At 50.7% G+C, this 19,499-nt stretch overlaps 1 protein-coding gene across 8 annotated transcripts in view; it reads left to right on the forward strand.

Moving 5' to 3' along the window:
* The window catches only part of PKNOX2 (PBX/knotted 1 homeobox 2), a 309,668-nt gene that overhangs the window by 66,223 nt on the left and 223,946 nt on the right, over positions 1-19,499 (forward strand). For 4 of the 8 annotated variants that reach the window (XR_013959564.1, XM_080650407.1, XM_080650413.1 and 1 more), the window contains exon 1: positions 2,303-2,383. The exons of 3 other annotated variants lie outside the window; for them this stretch is intronic. The gene's annotated coding sequence lies outside the window, so the exon portion shown is untranslated. Of the gene's footprint in view, positions 1-2,177; positions 2,228-2,302; positions 2,384-19,499 lie in introns of those variants that run through there. One more of the 8 variants, XM_080650410.1, reaches the window with a different exon arrangement.

A 19,499-nucleotide genomic window follows, 5' to 3' on the forward strand; every position in this document is an offset into this window, starting at 1 on the left:
TTATTTGCTAGCTTGCTTCAACTGTTGGATTCTTGCATTATTATTATTGAAGGTTTTATGTATTAGTGCTTTGTCTTCTTCTATTAGAATGAAAACTCCTTGTGGTCAGGAGCTGAGTTTGAACACCTTTGCTTCTGCTCTTTATCCCTAGCACGAGCATACAGTATTTTAGATGATCATTTTTTTAAGCTTTTGCAAGTTACAAAATAGTCAAAACAAGATACACTTTAAGAAATTACTAAAGCACTAAAAGGGTGCTATAGTAGAAATCACAGTGTTTTAAAGACTCCAAAAATTAACAGCTCATGGCAGTGGATCTCCTGATTTAAGAAAGATTTGGACACCAAACTAGATTTCAGAAAATGAGGGGTGTGAACAGTGGGGATCAGTGATGCATGGCTGTTGCCTGCAATACTATTTATGGCTCCCTGACACCTCTCTGATGGGGTTAAGTATTTACATTCAGCCTTGATTCTCCCCTCTGACTCTGCAGGCTACAGCCACCCTCTGGGAGCCCTGGGAAAGAGAGAAAACCCTCTCTGTAGGGGTCCCAGGCAGGGGCAAATGGATCTCCCCTCCCCCTCTTGCCTCTGAAGAGGGCTTGCCTCTGAAGAGGGCTTGCCTCTGGGAGTTTATGGCAGCCTGACCTCCAGCCTTTGGTTTGGAGAATCTGGCTGCTTCTGAACTACATAAAAAGGGCAAGTGCATTCATTATTATTATATTATTATACAATGTATAATATATAATAGCGATTATGCTGTCAGGAGCCAGAGTCTCTGACCACAGATCAGAGGCTGGGGTGACATAAATCCACCTAGTGAAGTCTTTGGAGATTCTATGTGAAGGTGAGAGGATCCAACTTCGTCTATAATGGAAAGTCTTAGCGAAGAGTTTCTTCTACAAGCACCTTTGGAGTTTAAATTTGGGGGGGACTGGGAGGATCTGGACAAACAGTATTTAGTATCTGGGATGTGATGCAAAAAAGGTCACAATTGCCTCCTGTGAGCCATAAAATGCTAATGGCTCAACTCTGCTGGTGATGGGGGCAGATGAGGAGTCACCCAGCGGCCTGGGAAGAGGGAAGGGGCAGCCTTCAACTTCTGGGGTCAGATTCTTCACTGAAAATCTGGCCAGCTTGGGTTTCACTTTCTGCTTCCCTGCTTCCATCGGTGTCTTTGTCTAGGCTTTATCCAGGCCCCCTGCCTGGTCTGAGGTCAGAGGATCAATGGCTGCCTGACTGTGGCTGGAATGGCTCCTCTAAGGGGCGGGAGCCCAGAGCACATTTCAAGGAGGCAGAAAGGGTCTTCTAGTCCCTTTATGCGGGGGGCTACATGCTGAGTTGTGAAGCAAGCAAGCCAGCATCTGTAGGTGCTGGGTGCCTGCACCAACACTTAGTAGGACTATAATCTTTTGGAATGAAAGAAGACACGTGCTTGCACTGGTTTTCCTCTTGGAAGGCACTTATATTGATGTCCTCCCCAGAGTAGATGAAGCCACCCCAGCAGGCCCAGGCTTAAACAGCCCAGCTGGTCTCCCTTTATATTACGCCAGCCCAACCCCCAGAACCTGGGACTTTTTAGGATGAAAACAGCGGTGCTCCGAACAGGCTTGTTTGGTATTTGCAAAGAGGTGATTTACTGATAAAGCCTCTGTTCCCTTTTAGCTCTTCCTCTGCCCCACCCCATCACACAGTTTCCCCCTCTGGGAACCAAACGTCCCGGGAAGGCCGCAGCAAAAAAAAAAGGTCTTAAGAATAGGAATAACTCGCCGGAGTTTCATCTGAACACCTTTTCTGGGGCTAGGGTAACGAAAATTATTCAAATGCAGTCATAAAAATGAGGACAGCCTGGCAGGGATAGGGTGGGGTGGGGTGGGGGTGGGTGGGCGGAGTGAAGGTAGAGGTAAGGATTTCTTGCCAGTTTTGAGTTTTGTAATTTCTGAGTTTTCTTGGGGTCCGCCTCTCTGTCCGCTCAGTACAGGATGTCTTAGAACTCTTCCTGAGGAGGACTTGGCATGGGGACAGGGGCAGTGTTCCCGAGGTTCTGGGGGGTCCTCTGAGTTCCCACGTCCGAGGCAGCCCCACAGCCTGAGGCTTTCTTTCCGGCGCTGTGTTGCGCCTGAGCGCCTGCCCGCAGGAGCAGGCCCGCGCCGGGCGTCTCGGAAAAGCCTCCAGCAGAGGGAGACACTCCGGCGGCTCCTCTGCCTGGAAAGCGCCAGCCCAAGCGGGTGAGGGTGTGGGGGTGGGGAGAGGGGGAGTGGGGAAAGGAGAGGTGGGGGGGGGGGGGGCGGGGGCGGGTCCCTGAGCGCTGACGTCCTGAGCAGTGCTGGGAAGTATAGGCTGTGTTGTCACGCCGGTGTCAGTCTGATGAAGATTGGCATCAGGTAAGCTGTCATTCATTTCCATGTCAGAGCAGCTTCTGCAGGCGGCGCGGCTGCGGGCGGCTGCCTCGGAGCGCGCGTGTTTTATTCCGGTCCCCAAGCCGGAGTATTATTCATTGCGACAGGGCGAGGAGGAGAGCGAGCGAGCGAGCGAGGGAGGCAGCGGGTGGAGAGAGGGAGGCGGCAGGGAGGAGGGAGCAGGGAGCGGGGAGGGAGCGCGCAGAGAGAAGCTGGGGAAGCGCCGGCGAACGCGGAGCGGGCGAGGCTGGGGAGGAGGCGGTCCAGCGTCCGGCCGCCCAGCGCGCAGCCCCGCGGTGGCCGCTGCCTACCCTTTGAGGGCAGGGGCCGGGCGAGCATTGTCCGCGTGGGAGGAGGACCGCCGGGGCCTCGGGCCCCGTAGCGGCGGGCGGGGAGCTGTGCGGGGACTGAGAGTAGGGAGAGCGCGCTGGCCAGAGCCGGGTGCGGGCCGGTCGGGGCCAGGCGCTCCTCCGGCGAGGCCGGCTCCAGGTTCGCTTTCTCCCGGCTCCGGGCGCCCTTTGGGCCGGCGCTGCTGGCGCCACCAACCTGGGGCTGCCTTTGAGCGGCTTGAAGCGGGAGCAGCCTCGGACTCGGGCCGGGCGACTGAAGTCAGAGCCACCGCCTGACTCTTGTGGCCTGGGCGAGTGGGCTTTGCAGGCGAATCCGAGGGACTTCGGACACGAGTCTGGAAACTGGGGTCCCCGGGGCCAGTTAGGGAACCCGGCCCTGCAAGGAGCGATAATTTGTAGGGTTACGGGCTTTGGACGGATTGTTGGGAGACCTTGGTGAGGTGGTTGAGACGTGGGGCCCACTGCGAGGTTGGGAGTTAGAGTCCTGGATCGAGTCCTCCAGGCGTGAGTTCGTAAAAGAGGGGGTGGAAAGCAGAGGGAGATGGGGCAGGGTCGGGAGTGTGCCGCGCAAAGTTTGCGTCTCTTTCGGGTTAGGTGTGCGGGCTTTCCCAGCTCCCGAACCCGAGGAAGAAACGAGAGAATCGGGCTTCCTTTTCGGGGTCTCAGAGGAGCCTGCGCGGCAGGGAGACCCGGGCTCGGGGTGGGAGTGCGGCAGGGCTGGGAGTGGTGGTGCATCAGCCCTGAATCAGGGCAGGGGTTCGGGCCAGGCTGGAGTTTGGGTTTATAGGGTCCAGGCTCACTTTAGAAGCGTGAACGGGCCGCTGAGTACCTTAAGGGTGGAATCTACACCCCAGCCAGAGCTGGGGGCTGGAGTTGGGGGCCTGGAGTTACATCTGAGGCTGGAGTAGGAGAAACGGGTGGTTTTGTTTGTTTTTTTGTTTTTAGGATTTAGGCACGGGATCACGAATTTTTATCGGGGTTGAGGATATTGAAATTTGGGGGTGGTCGTACGCGCTGGTCTTCACTCTCCGTGGGTGGAAAAGCATTAATGTAGGCGATGAAAGTAGTTGATCCTAGTCATGGCAGGCGATCCCCGAATTTCTGCTGCTTCTCCCGGAAAGAGGATCTGGAAGAGAGGATTCGAGGCGCACAGGACCGGGTCTTAGGAGAAAGATTCCGGGAAGCGGACATATCCACGGGACGTTCTGGGTGAATCGACAGGGCAACCTCGCAGGGCTCGAGGTGGATTCTAGGACTGTGGCGGCGCCTCGGGCTCCTGGAGTCACTCCGGGTCTGCGGGCGGAACACGGCCGGGAGGGTTCAGGTTGCCCGCAGGGGCCGAGGCCTGCCCCGGGGGGCTAATAGCGAGGTGCCGCATCGCAACGGGTTGTCTGGGCTGCGGACCGAGGGCAGGGAGGACTCAACTCCGGCGCCCTGATTTGAGTCGCGGGCTCTGGACCCGCAGGCGCTGCCTGCGCTTCTCGCGGCCCGGCCCGGAAGCCCACGCGCGGGGCCGCGGAGGCGATGTTATGCCTGGGAAAGGGGGAAGGGAGTTCGGGGTCCCCTACCCTCACCCTCTTGTCCCCGGACTTCTCCAGGGTGTTAACTTCTCGGATAGCAAATGCTGTCCAACTGGTGGAAGACAAAAGCTTCGCATTGTAGACAGATTTAGGTGACCCCCCCTCCCCCAAACTGAGAAAATGATGGTGTTCAAACACAAAAAGATAAATTACGCGAAGCCTAACCCCAAGACCTCCCGCTTATTCTACCATTCTGGCCTTCGCGAGGCCTGTGGCCTTGGGGGAAGGGAGGGGTCTCCTGTTTTGGACTCTGGATCCCTCACTGAAGCTGCACTGGGACCTAGGCTCTGGCCTAGCTCTCGGGAGAGAGAAGTCCTGACTCGGGAGGGAGACTATCCCTCTGGCCAACTAGGGAAGCAGTGTGTAGGGCGGTGCATAGGAGGGAGGGTTGAAATTTCCTCCTCGCAATCTTGAGCTCAACCTCCCAGCCCTCGTACCCCTCTCTGGGGCTGCCAGATTGCGCTTCTGGGGCGCAGGAGACCCGCGACCCACGAGTGGCCGTGGCCGCCTGGGCGCTGTGAGCGAAGCTCCGCGCTGTTGTTCTGCGGGCTTGGAATTCTTGCACTCTCTCCCGCCGAGAGACTGCGTGCAGGAGGGAGCCGTGACCCCACGGAGACTCCGGGTCTCCGCCTCTCCTTTGTGAGCTCCGAAGGCATGAAAGGCGAGAGAGAGAAAGAGAAGCTGCTCAGAATAAGGGGCAGGGGGTGACTGGAGAGAGATGGGCCGGCCACGGCTCACAGTAAAATGCCTCGTGCAAATTGCACTGAAGTGTACCGGACTCGAGACTGGCTGTTTTATGATCCTTTCTGGGAGTTTACTGCTCTCTGCTTTTAAGTCTATAGATTGCTTTAAGTTAATGAAAGTGCTGCTTTCAAAAGGAGCTTTTATTGTGGGGCCATGATGAGTCCAGTCCCTCCCCTTTACTCTTCCAAAATGGGCCTGTTTAGAAAGAGAGAGACTCCTTGGAGTTCCCACAGGGACAGAGCTGGGGCAGGAGGCCATGTGACAATGAGGATGAATAAAAACCAATGTCCAAGTAATTCAGGAAGATGAGTTTCCTTCTTTTCCAGTCCAGTGTCCTCTATACATTCCTATCTTGCCTTTCGGACTTTCACTGAGTCAGACTTCAAATGTTGCTTGGTCCCTCCCCCATAAACCCCTTCTCAACATTGCTTTATTTATACCTGACCCAATTCAGTTAAACTCAAACTGGATTTCAGAATTTCAAGTGGCTGCCAAATCAAACTGCAACTAAAATATTGGGGACTGGGGGAGAGGCTCTGTCTTGCCTTTAGTGAGTAAGATGCGCTAAAATGTCAGGAAGAAGTCTGGAAACCTTGAGAAGAAACGTGCAAAGCTATTTTTTCAGCACTTTTCTCTTTTCCAATCTATTTGGCACAGAAGGTGAGATGACAAGGTTTTTGACTAGGTCCTAACACAGAAACTGCAGTGGGGCTGGGCTGTGGCTTTGACCGCATGTCATAACCATTTAAACTGTGGTTAGTTGTTCAAAGCTTCTCCAAGCTGGGTTTCATTAACTCTACACCAGTTGCCTGGAAGTTCAGTAGCAATAAATTGTATAAACACATTTGAAGTAAGTTAGTGATGAAATAAGGAGAATTACTGTCTTGTGAGTGGAGAATCCTGAATTCATGGAGTTCTAGCTTAACTGGAAACATACCTCCTCTCCCTTGGCCTTGATGTTTATGGGTGTACCAGAGTGTGTGTTAAATTTCTTTCTGCCATGTCCATCTTCAACGTGGGGCTGTAACTCATTAAAGACCAAGGCATGCCTAGAAAGCAAAAAGGCTGAGTTTTAAAGCAGCTTCTATTAGCCTGGTTCAGAAACCAAACCAAACCCATCAACCTGACTTCCTTACTCTGGGTGAATGCAACACGCACCATGAACAGCAGCAGAGCAGGCCAAATTAGATTTTTAAATGTTAGCGGCTTAATAATACTGTGTTGTTAGCAATTGAATTTGTTTTTATTAAAGAAACAACCTATAAAATTTATAGGCTTCCAACATGTTGCAAGATTTCCATGCTATTTATTTAGCACCCCCCCATTCTATCTCCAATTTCAGACTTTTGTTCCCGATTTATTTAATGTGGAGCACATTTTCTAAATTAGTTTGAGGAAGGTGAGAAATGCTGTTCTAAGTTTTCCCTTTCCTATACTGTGTAGCACAAGGCCTGCGATGCTGAGATATATATAAACGTGTGATGCAATTGCTAGAGGTGACGGCATGGGAACCAGAGTGTCTGATCAAACAAAATGCAGATCGGAGTATGGAGAGGGAGAAAATGAATCATCGAGAGCCACCGTTAGCCTTGATTATAGCCAGCACACCACACTTTGCATAAAACACTTCACATGAGATTCATGACTTACTGAAGATTGAATTCTATGGAGAAGCAGAATTTAGAGGGAGGAGCCGCACTGGTTGGGTTCTGGCCAGGCTGCTTGGCCAGCTTGTTGCAATGGGGATCTGCTAATTTAATTAGACCTAATACCTGGTGGGAATGGAGGAAGGAGATAATCAAGGTTGGCAGGTCAGCATGCTGAGCTAGTGTTTAGGCTGAAATTTGGGGGCCGGGCAGCTTTATCCCCTGTTACTGTCTGGCTGCAGGACTCCAGTGGGTCATTTAACTTCTGGATCTTGGTTTCTCCATCTGTAAGATGAGTGTATCACACACACTGCTCCCGAGGCTCCTGAGTGAATCCTGCAGGGATCGTACTGGGTGCACTCAAATAACAAAGGGAATGAGAGGGAAGGCTTCTGAGCAGCAGTCACAGTCCTCAGTGTGTTTTCTTTCCCTCTTTGGCTCCACAGCCTTTCCTCATAACTCTCAGGAGTTCCAAGACTTGGGTGAAAGGGTTGACCTTGTGCCTTTCCTTACATCCTAGAATTTGGAAACCCTGCTGTGATTCCAAAAACCACCTGCACTTCATCAGGAGGGACAATTAAGTTGCTGCATTGGGGGAACTGGAATGCTTGTTCCCCATGGTGCTACCTGGAATGGCTTTCACGCATCAGATGAACACAGAATCTGACCTATTAGAAATCCAGCCCCTTCTCTATGTCACGGGGAAGAAGAGGCCTTAACACCAACTGGTGTGTGACATCTGGTCAGGCGAGGGGGGATGGGCGCTGGTCCAGAGCTAGCCGCTGCCTGACCCTTGCTTAGCAGTCTCCACGCTGGCAGATCAAAGCAGATCCTGGGCCAGAAAGCCCACGAAGTTACAGCCGGCCCTTCTACAAAAGTGCATGTCCTTGGACACTCTTTCTACTCCTGTGCCTGGTTTTTCAAAGCCAGCCTTGATTCTGGAGACGTGGCTCCAGTGGAAGGCTTGCCTTTAATTCTCTGTCTGTGGGGACTTCTTGGGGTAATTTTTTTCTTCACACAGCCTCCTCCTACAGTCACGGGCAACATCTTAGTCTCCATTCTGATTGGAGGTGAAAGCCCGGTTTAGGGTAGAAGGAACCACAGTTTGTTAAGAGAAACCATGAGAGTGGGAAGGCCCAGTCCTACCAATCCTGCAGGAGTAAGGGAGAACCAAGCCCCAGACTCTTGAGAAGAACTTGCTGCGTGAACTCGCTGCACGCTGCACGCTGCGAACGCGGTGTCTTCAGGGGGATCTGCTGTTTGGCTTGGAAGCCTCACCGCAGGCCCTGCCTGCCTGGGTTTCTAATTACACGAAGGACGTTTCTGCTAAGACCTATCTCACTAAAAACACATCCCTGTGTGTAATAAGAAACCTTAAACCAGGCAGGATATTTTAAAACTGAAGCAATGAAGATTAGATTAAGTCTCCACCAAACAACTTCGTTCTCGTATTATTTTTGGCTGGAATGTGGAAAAAAGCAGCTGGCCCTGGGGCCCCGAGCAGACTGCGAGGGTTCCGATGGAGCTGGGCTGGGTGGCGTAATTGTTAGTTTCTCTGCTTAATAGGAATGTGGCCAACTTCAGTGCTGCTCACTCAAGGCAGTGGGGGTCTGAGGGGGCCCCAGGGTTGGGGAGGGACCAAAGAGTGGCCCAGGTCACAGGGCACTGAGGACACTTCTAAACTCCCACCCTGTTAGGATCTAGTCTTTCAGGTTCAGCTTACGCTTCCACTCTAAATCCCATCTTGTGCCTAGTAAACCCATCCATGCTTCAGGAGGCCTTTGGAGGAACTTTAATATTGGGTACCTTTCTAGGTGGAGAGGAGGGACAAATAGTTGTTCAAGATTCCTGGAAGTGGAGCCCAGGAACCTGGCATCACAAGCTTGTCCTGTCTTGCTGGGGACAGGCAGTGTGGCGTTCCTTCATCCAGCCAGGATTCAGTGTCTCCTGTGTGCCTGGCACAGTGCTAGGCATCGAGGACACAGCTGCAACAACAAACGGAACAGGCACATGTAACCATTGAGTCCCTGTCCTCAAAGAGCTTGCTGCTCTGGAGACAGAGGATGTGCTTAGCATCAGACACAACTGCCCTGAGAGCTTGGTTCTGCTAGTTACTCATCAGATGACTTTAGACAAGTTGCTTAACATCTTTGATCCAACTCCCTCCTCCCCCTGGTAAAGTGGGGAAAAAATGTATAAAGCTCAAAGGATTGTGGGGTGAGCGTTTGTAAAGTCCCCAGCACAGTGTCTGGCACATAGAAGAGACTCGATCACTGTTGGACAACGCCCTCCCTGTTATGTTGGACTGAAGATCCAGTGGCTGGACTACCCAGCTTACCACTCTCCTTCCATTGTGCTTTCCTGGGACATGGCCTGGCCCTTTTGCAGGTCACTGGCACCATCAGCAAGTGTGGAACAAACAGCTGGTGACATGGTGGCCTGGTGCTGCCCAGTGCGTGCAGACTCCGGCTGGGCTATGGTAGAAATAGACCTGTCCTCAGTGTTGTTTGAGGGTGGACAAACACATAAGAGATGACATGCAGACACACTGAGGTGACATGAAAAAAGGCACAGGTTGCCGTTAACCAGAGGAGGGACAGGTGGGATGGGATGCTACTGAGTGACCAGTGTGTAGGTAATCAGGGAGACTTCAAGGGGAGGTGAGCTCTCAGCCGTGCTCACAGGGATGGCTGAGGCAGCCCGAAGCAGAGTAAAGACCAGCCCCCTCTGAGCATGCCAGGGGGCCAACTGGGCCACCACTGCCTCAGTAGTACCACCTGGGCCTCCCTGTTGGGGACTGGCCTCTGTCATACCGAGAGATCCCTGAGAGGTTTTTATGCTTACTTCTCAGTGGGTAGAACCTAGGCTAATGACAGTGCATGAAGCAAACGGATCCACCCCTGACTACAGCACACTATCCCTGCTTTCCCTCAGCTAAGAGAGCAGATAGGCCCACACCCAGCCCTCTCAGGGACCATGAAGCTGACCAATGTCACCGTGGTTGGGATGGTGGAGAGTACAGGGATTTGGACTGGGCATCAGAGGATGGTGGACCCGGGCTGTGACTGATCTCTGGATGTCAGTTTCCTCACCTATCCAATGAGGAGCTTGAAGTTGCTCTCAGGAGCCCCTTTGGCTTCTGTGTTTCCTCCTAATTGTACTGCTTTATTTCTGGGCAGTCATTGACCCCTCCTTCCCCCAGCAGCACCCCCAGGCAGGCATCGTGAACACACACAGCTGCAGAGGCACCATGCGAGGGTGTGGCCCCTGGGTCGCCCTTGTGTGTAGGGTCTCAAGACAGTAGAGCAGGTTGGCTTTGGCTTTGACTTGACTTCCTGGAGCGAATGGATGTGTCCTAGCAATAGGGGTGGCTCCATGGCAGCAGCATTTTTAGTCTGAAGACTCATGGCCTCTTCTACAAAGCGATGTTGGCTTCCTTTGTTAGATGGTGTGGTATTGGGAGAAGGAACACAGGCTTGGGTGTCAGATTCTCCATCCTGACCCTGGTCCTACTACTGCTAAGCTGTGTGTCCTTCGGCACATTTAACCTCTCTGAGCCTCAGTTTACTTAGCTAGATAGCCAGGATGATAATGACATAGAGCCTATAGGAGTCCTGAAGAAACTATCTAAAAGTGTGGCATGTGGTAAGCTCATGGTGGATGTTAGTTTTCTTCCCTAATCACATTCTCATGTGCTCTCTCGTCTGATCTTGTCAACTTTGTGAAGCAGGTGAAATGGATATTGTCATATCATTTTACAAATGAGAGGAGCGAGAGTGGTGGGTCTCAGAAGGGGATGCGAAGTGTCTGCCTGTTCATGGGGAAGCGTGTTAATTAAAGTAGCCCAGGTCTACCTGTCACAACTATGGTCTTTTCTTTAGCCTTTGGAGACAAAGGAAGTGCCTTGCTGATCTCTGAGAGCTGCTGTGCCCTGAGCCCCACTATTCGTCTCCCCAGAATCTCTTTAAAGGAACCAGATGAACTCATCTCCCCATCACCCATATCTTTGTCTGGCAGACTCTGTGGAAAGTTATCAGCTGTTATAGAAACGAAAACCTAGAGGATCTATTTTTTTTTTACTTTCACAAAGCCTTCAGTTACCGGTCGGGTGGGCTGGCCAGCGCAGAGGTGGCGTGGCGGCAGACTTGGGCAGGGAGATTGGTAAAGGCAGTGGTGACAGAGCTGCAGTGCAACCCGAGTGGTAAGGAGCCTGGGGTAAGGAGAAGGTCCCCAGGGGTTGGCACCCATGGTCCTCTTGCTTCCAGTCCTGGCAGACAGCCCGTTGGTAGGAGCCTGCTGACTGATGAGAATGGGGACTCTGCACAGTCTCCCTAATTCCAGAGTGGCACAATGGGTCTGGGGTAGAGTAAGGGCAGCGAGCCCCACCCTAGAGCTTCCTTTAACTGTCCTCCCTCAGGCAGTTCATTGTGCTGGTCTAGCCCAAGGCCTGTGCTGAGCTATGGAGTCCAGGGCTGCTCCTGCCCTTCTCAGGGAGGCGGTGCCCCCTATGGATTGTGGGTTCTAGTTCCAGGTCAGAAGCAAGAAGGCCCAGAGATTCTGGGTGTGTGCCCAGGGCCCATGGGCATAAGTGCTTGATCGCACTCCTGAGCCCTCCCCGGTGATGCATCTACCCGTCCATAGCGTGGCCTGAGCCCCCTCTTCATGAATGCCCAGTTGTGGGCTGCGCGGGGCTAGGGCCTTGTCTTCTGGGAACTGCGCTATCTCATCAGGAGCCCAAACAGATAACGTCCAAGGGAAAAGCTGCATGACTCGGACACTCTTGTAACTTCTTTGGATTGTAGCATCGTCACTTTATAGAGCAGGAGGTTAGACGAGATGTCCTCAAGGTCCCCCCAGGTCTACTAGGCTAAAGTGTGTGGTCCAGGCCCCCGAGCACCACAAATCTGGAGACGGTGGGGGAGACCAAGGGACACTTAGCCCAGTGGTAGGGCCTGCCTCACTCTGATTAGGTGAGAGGGGCCCTTCTGAGTCTTTCAGGCCTGAGGACATGGGGACAGAAATCGAATAGGAGAGCCTAGTAGCGTGGGCGTTCAATACCATGCTCTCCTGTGGCCTGTGTAGAAGTGGTGGTCTTGCCCTACTGCCTTGATGGGAGCCCCTTGCCCATGGTGCCTCTCTCAGCTCTGGGAGGGCTAGACTCACCTAGCACAGCAGTCCCTGGGGCATTCCTCACTGGTGTGCTCTGGAGGAAAGGCAAGGAGCTCTATGGATTCCCTCCCTCCACCTTCCCTGGAGGCCATTCTCAGGGAAAGTGATTTGCTCCTTGCGTGGGCATAGCTCTCCTCAGGGGCACCGCATCCTTTGGAGCCGCTGAGTGGCCATGAGATGAGACTGCTACCTCCCACTGACTTCCACATTGTCAGGAAAGCCCCTTTCCAAGCTGGACATCTGGATATCAGGTCTCCTGAATACTTCCCAGCCTTTCCATCGGATTTGGAGGCGGGGAGGAGAACTTCAGTCCTCTGGGGAGTGCCCTTAGCTGGGAAGTGGGGCAGGGGAGAAAGGAACCGCCTGGCATTCCTTTTGCACAGAGCCATGGGGCTTGACCCCACGTGACCACGTAGAGCAGGACTCTTCCTGGGAAGAGGAACAGCTGCCACAGGCTCACTCATAGATCAAGGGAGAAGGATTTGCTGAGCTCTATGGTGTTTGGGTAGCTGAGCAAGGCCACAGATTAGAAGCTCCTTCGCTGTGTGCTGGAACCTATGCCGAACAAGCCAAAGGCTTGAGTTTGAGACTTGACTCAGCCGTATGCTCACTGGATGACCTTAATAGCTGGCCCCACTTCCCTCATCAGTAAATGATGGTAATAGTGCCATCGGGGCTGTGGGAGTTAATGTATGTGGATGTGTCATGCGCATTATACACACACAAATGAAGCGCCTTCACCGTGTCTGGCATGTAATGTGTGGGGAGAAAATTGGTTGGCTCAGACTCTATGATTCTTATTAGATTAAAGTGGAGCATACACCCAGACATACAGCCCTCATACTCACTGAGTGATGAATGAAAACCTGACCTGCGTGACTGCCCCGTGGCTGGGGTAGGAACCACACCCTCTGGGTTTTCTCCACATTCTGGCAGAGTCCACAAACCGAATCGCATGCCTACCATGTGCCAATGGTTGTTCTCACTTACGTTTTTCATCTAATCCAGTGCAGGCGCCACCTGGGGCCTGGTGTGTGTGGCGGCCAGGTCCCATCAGCCTGAACCAGGCCTTGGGTTCTTCCCCACCGGTAACGTTTATTCGATTTGTTTTTATTGAGCACCTTCTATGTGTCCGACCCTGCAGAAGTACTGGGCTACGACTGTGCGCTGGACAGCCGGGCTTCCTGCCAGTTCACGGATTGTGGGGGAGGCAGGATTCAAGTGCATAAGTAATTAGTGAAACCAGGACAGAGCCATGGAGGAGTCCAGGAAGTCAGGGGAGCGTGACTGGGGAGTGTCACCTCCTCAGAGGTCTGGGAGGGCATCCTGGACTTTTGGTCCTTAGACGAGGTCCCTCCCAGGGAGAGAGTTGACCAATCTCTCCATCCTTTTCCATCCCAGACAAGTACAGAACAGGCAAGAAGACGACAGTGCGAGCCAGAAAAATCCTGCCGGGGTTTCTGCTCTCACCTGTGTTTCTTGTCCAGGGTGCCTCACAGATCATAGCTGACGCTGTTCCCATGCACACCCTGCTCCCCCATCCCCATCATACTCCTTGAGGGCATAGCTTCCAGGAGGGGCCTTTAGAAAGAGCAGGCACCCCTTCTCCATTCTTCCTGCAGCCCCAGCTAAGGCCCTGGTCATATCTGGGAGGACTTGGTGACCTTCACATCCTACCCGAGTCTGATTCCGGGTTGCCCTCACGGGCAGCAGCATGAACTAGGGAGGAAAGGCTCACCCTTCTTTCTCAGTACTAGCCATGCCATTCTTCAGAAACACTGGGCGCCGTTTGTGCATGTTTTGTAGTTTGGTGCTTTGGAGGGGGCAGTGTGGAGAGGCGGGAGGGAGTGGCCAGAGAGTCTGACGGACTTAAATCACTGAGGCTGTTAATCCAAAGTTCATGGGTATGAAAAGAAAGGTGCGCTCAAGGGAATGGCCGCGGGTGCAGAACGGGACCTTGCTGAGGTTCAGGCACCGCGGGGCTGGCAAAGGGGTATCTACCTGGATCGGACAGGTAGGGGTGAAAGTGCAGCCTCAGCCGCCTGCTGGGTGTGCAATTTCTCAACCTCTTTGAGTCTTAGTCTCTTCCCTTTTGTGAACTGGAACTAGCAATGGCTCTTGCAAGAGGGTTCAATGAGATCACATAGCAAAGAGCCTGGCCTAGTCTCTGGCCTCTGGAAGGTACTCAGTGTATGTGAGCCCCTTTCCTGTCATTTCCTTCTCGCTCCCCACAGTGCTGGATGGAGACCAAAGTCCCCCTTCAGGAGGCGGGAAGATTCCGAGCCTCTCTGGGGGCACAGCTGCAATGGCTGTCTGAGACCACTGCAGGCTGGGAATAATGTCAGAGCCAGGCCGTTTCCGAGACAGTGGGGAGGCCAGTGCTGGGGGTCTCCTGGAAGAGCCAGCCAGCACAGGCGACCTCAAGAAGGGGTGGGAGACAGAGTCTCTGAAACAGGGAGCTGGGGAGAAGAGGAGGGAAGGAGGAAGGGAGAAAGGATGGAAGTGGGGAGGGATAAAGGGAAGGAGGGAGGGAGGGAGGAAATGAACATCTATGTGTTTGACATTGAGCTAGTACTTTAGCACCCATTATTTGACTTTATACGTTTAAAAGCATAGAATCTTAGAGTCATGAAATCTCAGAACTAGATAGGATATGTATCACAACCTCTGTATTATATATATTAAAAAAATTGAAGCTCAGAGAGGGGCAGAAACTTGCTTAAGGTCACGCAGGAAATGAGTGCAGAGCTGGAATGGAAACTGCCTGGCCAAGCCGTTGGGGCAGAGTAGAAAGAGCATAGACCTTGAATCAGAAAGACTAAGTCTGACCACAGATACATTTATAGGAACTTTCTTTTGAGCCTGTTCTCTTAGCTATAAGATGGAATAGTCATTCTCTGTTCTAGTGGCTGCCATGACAATGAAATGAGATAATTTGTGTAAAGGCCCTGGTGTGGCATCAGGTCCTTTCCCCTTCCAGCCCTGCCCCCGCTTAGCTCAAGGCTCTCGTCACACCCCACCCACAGAGCCCGCCAAAGAGCCCTGAGCTGGCCCACCTTGTGCCCCCAGAAGGCCTGGGGCACGCATTCATTCTTTCACTGACTCAGTTGGCCTTCAAGTCTTAATGGGTAGCTGAGTGTGTGCCAGGCCTTGTCCTGTTCCCGGGATAGGGATAGAAAGGTGAGCAAAACCAGATGTAACCTCTATCCTGAAAGATTTCACAGTTGGATGGAGCAGAGAGGCATTATTTTTTAAAAAGTCATACAAAGAAATATGAGCATACAGAGTGTTGACGGGAAGCACCTGAAGCTATGAGAGCATTAGCAGGAAGATTTTATTTTGGGAAAGCAGGGAAGTCTCTGAGAAAGTGATGTTTGCGCTGAGGCCTACAGGGAGAGTAGGACATAAGTGAGGAGAGCCAGAAGGGAAGGGTGTTCCAGCAGCGGGTGAGAGGGGGGGCAAGGGGCGTGGAACAGTAGGTGTGAAGGCCCTGGGAGAGAGGAAGGGGTTGATAGATGGCAAGGGGGCTGGGGCAGAGTGACGGGGCAGTGTGATCACAGAGCGGCAGCTTGAAAGAGCTTGGACACTGTACCTTCGGGAGAGGTGGGAGAGCCTGTGTGAGATTCTGAAACGGAGACCAGGCTAACGTCTAGCTAGAGGCCTGATATCGCCAAGCTTCAGTCTTCTGTCCCAGATGAAGGTGATAATAAAAATCATAACTAGATTGCGGGGCCATGGTGGAGAGAGGAAAGTAAACTGAACTAATGGAAAAGGCACTTTGCCTTCATCCTAGAAGTGAATAGTGTCGAATTCTTCAATGTGAAAGCGTTAATGATTTGAATTTATAAGGGAATAAAAATCCTTACATGGCTGAATCTGCACCTCCTAGTTCAACTCCTGTCACCATCTTCCCTCCCTGTGCTAACTGGAACACCTCATGGCTTTGTACTTGCTGTCCCCTCTGTCTGGAGCACTTTCCCCAGGTACCTGCCTGGCCAGCTCCCTTCGTTTTTCTAGATATCCTCTCTGATGTCACCCTCGCAGTGAGGGAAGGCCCTATCAGAAATGAAATCCCCTTTCTTCCATCCTTGGCTCTCCCTGGTCCCCTTTATTTTTCTCCAATTATGATCAGATGTTGTCTTTTTCTTTTTTTTTCTGGTACTGTAATCCAACACAGTGCTTGCACAAAGTAAGAGTCCAGCTAATGTTTGTGGAGAGCTGCTTGTGAAATGATTTGGTAGGGTCATTCAGAGATGTGTTTTTTTTGATCCTCTGAAGCTGACTCATTGAATGTTGGAAATTGGAAGGAACCAACTGGTCTTCGAATAACCTTCTCATTTAACATCTGGGTAAACAGAGGCCCAGAGAGGTCAAGGGGCTTTGGAAGATCACGTAGCACAGAGCCAGGATGAGAACTGAGGCCTCTGGGGTTCACTACAGAACTCTGGCTACAAAGTTTTTTTGGGGGGTTGCTTTGTGGGCTCCAACTTCCTGGGAGTTGGGGAGTGGAGATGACAGTAGGGTGGGGGGATGGCCTCAGGGCTCTGGCTTCCTTGAATTCTGCTCGTGGGGCCACATGGCTTGAGGAGCTGTAATTTCATTCCAAGATCTCTGTTACTGCTCAGCTCCTGTGAGACGTTTTGGGGCCGTCTTTCGGGATGTTGGTAAAGGTGGCAGGTGCTCACCAACAGGCAGACATGCATGTCTCCCAGCACTCAGAAGTGAAGTGAATGAGCTGTCAGTCTCTGTCAAGGTCAGCCCACAGGAAATGACTGTGAAGCTCATACTTGGTGTCTAATGTGGGGACTAATGCAAAGAAGTGTCAGTTTCTGGTCTTGCTACTGCAGCCTCCTCCTGGGTCACTTCTCCCCAATGGAGGGTGAGCTGTGCTCATGGGACATTGACTCTTTTTTTAATTAATTTTTTTACATGAACTTCTTAATGTTCAAATGAAACTAAGAAGATAAAATCATTTCAAAGACACTCTAATTCACAAAACGAGGCCATTTTCTTCAGATCAACTATTTCCCTAGATTAGCCACACTACAATTGACCTTAATGAGCTGGGGCATCAGCAGATTTCATTCACTCAATGAATGGAGTGTTCATTAAGTGTGGGCAGGGAATGGTTTCATCCAGAGCAGAGAGCATGAATGGGCTATTACACTGAGCTGAATGTGTCTGTTTCCTGTGGGGCTTTCCTCTGTTGCCTGTGGATCCTCCATTTGCTCAAATATGTTTTAATGTATTTAGCACCCACTGTGTGCTGGCCACCATGGAGGGAGACAAAAGAGGCTAAGATTTGGCCTCTACGTGAAGGAGCTTACAGTTGGAGTGAAAGTTAAATGATTTTCGAGGAGTTACATAACAATAAGTGAGAGAGGTTTGTCATAAGAGATGTTAGAGGACACAGAGGATTCATTACCAGATGAGAGGCACTAATGAGAGTGAGGCTCTCAGCGGAAGGAGAGATCGAGGGGGCTGGAGGGATCAGGAGAGACTTAATGGAAGGAGTGGGTGGTATGCCAAACCTTTGACAACATGACCTTACAGCAGGCTTGGAATGTGGGTATGACCAGCCCCATTTTTACATAAGGCAAAGGCCCAGGCCACGCAGTTGGTGAGTCTGGATCAGAACTCAGACCCACCTGCATTTGAACTTTTTCTGTTAGAAATCCTGTCTTGCATGAGCCACGCCATGTTGGATAGGATTGAATAGGCAGAGAGAGGGGAACCTTAAACAAGGGCATGTGTGTAGAAAGATGATGAGCAAAGACCCTACTTGGTGGTAGGCCTTCAAGCCAAGCAGGCTGGAAGGGGGAAAGCCAGCCTGGCCCAGGCGAGAGGAACCCGCAGTTCTGAGCTCCTTGTGGGGTAGGGACCTGAGCCTCTGGAACTTTGCATGTGTTGATGTGTTCCCTGTTCTCCCCTTAGACCTCTCCTCTCCACACTCAGGAATCAGAACTCAGCTTTTTCTGGCCTTGAGTTGGATGCTGGCTCAGCTGGATTCTTCCAAGAAGACCTAATAATCCCTAGCATGATAATAGTAACAACATATATTATGTTAATAATAACACACCTGTATCATGCTCTTCTATCCCCATAGTCCTTTCACTTGAAACCTGAAACAAACCATGAAAAAGACATCCTGATGGATGAGCACAGTCCAGGGATCCAGACCACTTCTACTCAGATCTCAGAGGACAGGCCAAGTACAAGTTCCCCAGGCAGGTTGCTCACTGTTTTCCATCGTGTGTGCAGTGCCTGGCACATAATAGGTACTCAGTAAGCATTAGTCGAGTGAATGCATTTTGGAGGAGTCCCACTCCATTTGTGGGTACCAATGAAGAAAGCAAGTAGCATCCCTGGTCCTTTCTTCCTGGAGTTGGCTCAGTGTCCTCTGTGCCCAGTGGCCCCGAGACTTAGTTGAGTAGAGGCTGTTGCAAAGCCCATGTGCATTTATAGCTATTGAGTTCAGGTTGAAAGAAACCTATTGTTTTTTCTTTAATTAGGCTATTTGGTTCAATTTAGCTTTACATGGGAAATTAAATAATCGCACCCTATCTTTCTACTGTCCTTTTATAGTGTGCTAAAATATATACAATAAAATGTGCCATTGTAACCATCTTTAAGTGTACAATTCAGTGGCATTAATTACATTCACAATGTTGTGCAAACAGCACCGTATCTATTTCCAATACTTTTTTTTAATACCCTAATGGAAACTGTTCTCATTAAGCAATAACTCCCAATTCTGCCCTCACTTCAGCTCCTAGTAACCTCTAATCTATTTTCTGTGTCTATGAATTTGCCTCTTCTATATATTTCATAAAAGTGGAATTGTAATGTACTTGCCTTTTTGTGTCTGGCTCTTTCACTCAGCATGTTTTCAAGGTTCATCTATGTTGTAGCATATCTAAGAATTTCATTCATTTGTATGGCTGAATAATATTCTATTGTATGTAAATACCACATTTTGTTTATCCATTCATCTGTTGATGGACACTTGGGTTGCTTCTGCTTTTGAGCAATTATGAATAATGCTGCAGTGAACATTGGTGTACAAATATCTCTTTGAGTCCCATTTTTCAGTTTGTTTGGGTATATTCCTAGGAGCAGAATTGCTGAGTCATATGTAATTCTATGTTTACATTTTTGAGAAACTGCCAAAGTGTTTTCCATCATGGCTGTACCATTTTACATTCATATCAGCAAAGCACAAAGGTTCCAATTTCTCCATCTCTTTGTCAACACTTGTTATTTTCTGTTTTTCTTTTTAAATTATAGTCATTCTTGTAAGTGTGGAGTAGTATCTCATTGTGGTTTTGATTTGCATTTCCCTAATGACTAATAATGTTGAACATCTTTTCATGTGCTTATTGGCCTTTTATATTTTCTATGGATACCTATCTATTCAAGTGCTTTGCCCATTTTAACATTGAGTCATTTGTCTTTTTGTTATTGAGCTGTAGGAGTTCTGCATATATTCTGGATATTAAACTCTTATCAGATACATGATATACAAATACTTTCTACCATTCTGTAGATTGTCTTTTCACTTTCTTGATAATGTCTTTTGATGAACAAAAGTTTTTAATTTTAATGAAGTTCA

Source organism: Plecotus auritus (genome assembly GCF_963455305.1).
Source record: "Plecotus auritus genome assembly, chromosome: 13".
Lineage (NCBI taxonomy): Eukaryota > Metazoa > Chordata > Mammalia > Chiroptera > Vespertilionidae > Plecotus > Plecotus auritus.